The sequence below is a fragment of the Pteropus alecto genome, unplaced genomic scaffold (assembly GCF_000325575.1).
Source record: "Pteropus alecto unplaced genomic scaffold, ASM32557v1 scaffold239, whole genome shotgun sequence".
NCBI lineage: Eukaryota > Metazoa > Chordata > Mammalia > Chiroptera > Pteropodidae > Pteropus > Pteropus alecto.
The window spans coordinates 10,767,386-10,773,069 of NW_006494613.1; positions in this window are offsets into that span (position 1 = coordinate 10,767,386).

Consider the following 5,684-nt stretch of genomic DNA (forward strand, 5'->3'; position numbering starts at 1 on the left):
TATCAAATATATATATTTGATACTGTACACCAGTAAACTATAAATATGTATCTACTTGGAGAAGTTTCAAGGAGTGTCTTTTGTTTTGAGAAGGGACAAAATGAAGGAAAAGGATCATTCTTTCTCTCTTTCCTCTCTTTTGTTAACCTCAGTTTTAGATGGAATGACTGGAACTGAAGCAATCATCCAACAATGAAAATATGAGGACACATTTACATTCTTGATACAATAAAGTGGAAAGATTAAGAAATGCATTGTGAAAAATTTATCCAGTACTCTAGTTGTTTAACTCTGACATTGGTTAAACTACTTTTAATCAAGATTTTTTGATCATTCACATTGGCAAGTATTTCTACCTGATACATTAACATTACTTTGGATATATAATCACTCTGAAATTTCTTTACAATTGTCAAATAAACTAGCATATTTTCTCTTAATTTTTATATATTGCTCTCAGATTGCCTCTGAGATATTCAATAAAAATATTAAAAACAAGATTACTTATTTTAGGAAAGGTAGTTTAAACTATTGGAAAGTCATGAACAATTTCGAAAACTTTGACATATTTTACCACATTACAAAAGAAATCATACAAATCCTTTAAAAAGAAAATGAACAAGGTAATACTGACTTTGACCTGTTCTTGGACCTCATTTTCCACAAGTATAGTCATATTAGATTGAAATGAAAATGTTCACTTCCTTGCTTTCCAACTTTATGTGTGGGAAATATATTTCCTTTGATGCTGCAAACAGCTACTGAGTTAAATCCTTATCTCCTTATGTCTGATTCAAAGACAAGCCTCAGAGAGCTAAGTAGTGGAAATAATTATAGACAGTCCACTCTTACAGCTTAAGTGTGGGGTCTTACAGCAGTGGGATTTTAACTTGACATAGAGTATTTGAAAAAAAAAAAACTACTGTATTATTATTTTTATTTCAAAAAATTGAAATAAAATTATGCTATACTTTTTTAACACAAATAATGAGAATGTATTTTTGTTTTGAATTTGATCCTTTTGGTCCATATAAAAAACTTGCACATAACGTTAATTTCCAAGGCTGATTAAACATTTACTGTGTAGTTTTACATTGTCTTTTTTTGTAACTACACCTTGAAAAACATACAGTTAAATAATGTTTTATACAGTTGCTTTTATTTCTGAATTTAAAAAGAAACAAAAGGTATTCAGAAAGGTGATTTTTAACTTTTCAAATATCTTTGTAAGAACATTAAGGCAATGTGTCATCTCAGTGTACTATTAAAAACTCATATTGATTATGGTGACATTTGTTGTTTAGAAAAAAGCATTTTATTTATTTTATGATATTATAGCCTTACTGGGTGAAGGAAGAATTTCTAATTTTGTTTTGTACAAGTTATTGCTTTTTTGCACTTTGCTTGTGCTCGATGCGATTATTGTTTTGAGGAACAATCATAAACTATAAATGTTTTACATTCCCTGAAAGAAATTGCAGTTTAGTCTGAATAAATTATTTTTTTCTTGGCCAGAGTCATTTTATTTTTTAAAGTTGAAAAGATAAAAACAACAACAATAACAACAAAAAAAAAAACTATGTGCTGAGACTTCTGGTTTATAAACCTGAGCATTAATTCTTTAGCATAATTCCTTAGGCTGGTTACTATCTGATTTTAAACTTACAGACATTTTGATTATATTTTATTAAAATGAGCATTTTCAGATCAATGCTTGATATAATACATTGTAGACTTATTTTCCACCTGCTTGGTAACTTTTTAAATGTGATAAATAAACCCAGAGGAGATGGCTTTACTATCTTTAAGTAACTAAATATTAGTATGTGTTAATGATGTTTTAAGTTCCAAATCAATTATAAATACTAGAAAATAAGCAAAGAAAATTAAAGAAACAGTCAGAAACAGCAAACTGACATTATCAATTAATGATGTTATCTGATGTAGTTGATTTGATGAATTTTAGACCTAGTTTACTTTATCAAATCCAGCTAAACAATAACAAAAAGATGCCAATTTGGATCAGATTACTGTTTGTTCCTCTATAGGATAAAACTTAAAGGAACCCATAAATTATATAAATTAATATCTGTTTCAATAAAATTTTCACTGTGTAGAGTCTAATTTTGATTATATTAATTCAAAGACTTTACCATGTTGAAAACTTATCTAAATTGTTTTCTTCTTCATATTTAGTTCAAGAAAATTGTTAGTATTGATACTCAGCTCGTTAAAATAACAGAATTTTTCAAAGAAAAGTAATTAAATTTAGAATTCATTATTTAATATAATTTTATGTTTATTTTATTTTTTTCCATGTGATCAAGACTATCCACTCCAGAAGAGAATTTTCTAGCATCTAAATCAGAAAGGTGCCAATAACTCCAGGTATACTTTATTTTTATCAATAAACAGGAAAATCAATGATGTCAAAGACTATACTACATTAAGCATTGACTGTATGTTCCAGGTTGAGAGATCCATGTTCTTCTGTGGTAGAAAATTACTGTAATTCTTTCATGATGACCCCTTTAGGAAAACTGATGTCTCTTCATGGGAATCTTACTGGCTCCTAATCCATAAATATAGACCCCACTGTGAAAACACTTGTAAATGTGCATACACAAAAACTCATAAGGTCAAACCTTATTGCTCCCATATTGTCAAGTTATTATTCCAATAACATTTATTGAGAAACACCTAAAGTGTCCAGTGATTCACAATGATACATTACTGTCATTATAAAATTTAGATAAATAGCAAATAGGTACATTAATGTCTTATTATTTGCAGTAGTTTTCTTTAAGAAAATTGCCAAACACTGATTTGTCATATATTGAAAAATTGTTCCTAGGAAAAATATAGGTTCCTGTGAGCCTCTGATCACAAATCGATAGAAATTTGTTTTAAGCATATTTCTGTTTAAATATATAATATATATGTCTATTTATTTTATTAATATTAAATTCAAAGGCTACAGTACTATTATTCATGCCTGAAGAAAGTTTAATTAATACACATATTTTCTTCGTAGAGCACATAAAAGTCTTCTCACACTAGAAACACTATGTAGCACTTCAACACTATGCTTGGAGTCCATTTTAAACAGCAAAATCACCAACAAAGAGCACAAAAATACAAGAAATGTGTCAATATATAGATCACGAAAAAGACTCTTGTTTTGTATGATAGCTGAAAGAACACAAAGTTTTACTTTGTTTGACCTTAACTGGAAACTTATTCACTGGGTGACTCAAATTTTTTACTGCTCTTAGCAAAATATCTATAAATGTGTATGGAAATAACATAAGTATTAACATGGGGTTATATATAAATTTTACTGAGTAAACAAATTCATAAGCATGAAATATGCAAATTATGAGGATAGACTGTATGTAGATATAGAAACAGATAGTCTCTTTTATTTTTCACTTTGTTTCCTCTGGCATCAACAATTTTAATGCTAAAATTTATTTATTATGATTCTTTATATATTATGTTTTAATAAAATGTGTAATCTAATGCATTTCATAGTATTTGGTTTTATTTTCTGATTATAAAATTTAAAAAATTATTTAAAAGAATCTGAAATCTACTGAAACATGTAAAGTAAAATATATTACATAGGCTTGTGTTATCTGAAGGTGAATAAAGTCAGAAAATTTAAATTGTATATAACTATATCTTTAGCTTTTTCAATTAACGTAATCTTTGTTGTTAGACATTTATATTATTCTATTTTTTTCACTATTGACTTTTATTTTCTTAATAATTTTATGTTTGCATTATCATTGAAATTTCCGGATAAAAGTCAATTGATATTTTAAGGCTCTTAATTAATAAAAGGCTATTAAACAAATTTATATCCTCAACACCCTTAATGTGTGTATGCTCTTTCTATCTCACCATTTTTTCCTGGCATTGGGTATAATCATCAATGCACACACACATATACACAAACTCACATACTGGCATGAAATTAAGTAAGCATTAACATTTTTTTTCTTTTACAATATAGGTATACAATTGCCTTTATATTGAATTTTTAGTATTTTTTTTTTATCGTTTACTTTCCCACATATGTGAATTGTATATTGGTGCCATTTGCACAATTTTGATTGAATGACAGGATTTTTGCCTTATTTATATGTATGAACTCTTTTGAATTAGCTTGTTTATCATATTTATAGCAAATTATATACCAGTTTACCATTATGATTTTATGGTTGTCTCTCAATATTCATTATCTATATCATCTTTATTTAATAAAAAAAAACCTGAATATTGCCCCAAACTTCCTTCTTCTTAAATCTTTCCCATCTCCTCTTAGACTCTCACATTAAAACACTTGTAGTCACTCTTAAGATGTGGTACACATATACAATAGAATATTACTCAGCCATAAGAAAAGATGAAATACTGCCATTTGTGACAACATGGGTAGATCTTGAGATTATCATGATAAGTGAAATAAGTCAGACAGAAAAAGTTGAGAACTGTATGCTTTCACTCATATGTAAGATATAAAACTGAAGGCAACAAACAAACAAACAAAAACTCATAGACACAGATGACAATTTAGTGGTTACCAGAGGAAAAAGGTGGAGAGTTAAAAAAGGTCAAATATATGATGACAAAAGGATATTTGATTTTGGGTGGTGAACACACGATTCATTAAACAGATGATGTATTATTGAATTGTACACTTGAAATCTATATAAGCTTATTGATCAATGTTAGCCCAATAAATTTAATTAAAAATTAATAATAATAAAACAATTTGTAGTCATTCTTGATACTTCTCTTTCTATCATAATGTACCTGTAAATTCTGTCAGAACATACTGTTATCGAAAATTACAGTTCCCATCATTGCCACTTCTAACAATTCACTCTGTGTTACCATCATCTCTCACCTATATTATTGTAATATCACTGTGACTGATCTCCTAGCTTTCACCTTTGCTCCCAGCCTATTTTCCACACAGATGCCAGACAGTTTTTATTAAAATGTCAAGTCAGATAAGATCAGCACTACAGAAGTTTCTTCGTAAAAGCTAAGTCCCTACAAGGACCTACTAGTTACGACATGATCTATAAACTCTTGGACCTCATCTCACCATCACTCTTTTAATACACATCGATATAGTCTTCTTCAGTCAAACTAATTACACCTCCAGTTTAGGCATCTGAGCTAGCTTTTCCCCATGGCTGGAATGCTCTAGGGAGGAAGTCTCTTGCAATCACTTGAAAACAACTTATTTACTTTTTTTTATTGCCCTCACCTTATTATTTTTTGATAAATTGAATGCTCATAGGTTCATTTTCTATTAATAATACACTTATCGAAATAATTAATATTATCTTATAAGCTTTAGTAATTATCCCAAACCATCTTTGTAATATCCAATATTTTGACATTAAATCTTAGCAGTAATAAAAGTCTTACAATAAATAATCAATTTTGAACACACAAACTAATAAACATACAGTCTACCAAGACTGAATCATGAAGAATTAGAAAAGTCTGAATAGACCAATTGCTACTAAAAATATTAAATCACTTACCAAAACTTTTCAACAAATAAAAATCAAGGACCAGACAGCTTTATTGGCGAATTATACAAAACTTTCAAAAAAGAAGTAATACTGATCCTCTCAAACTCTTCCAACAAAAAAAAAAAG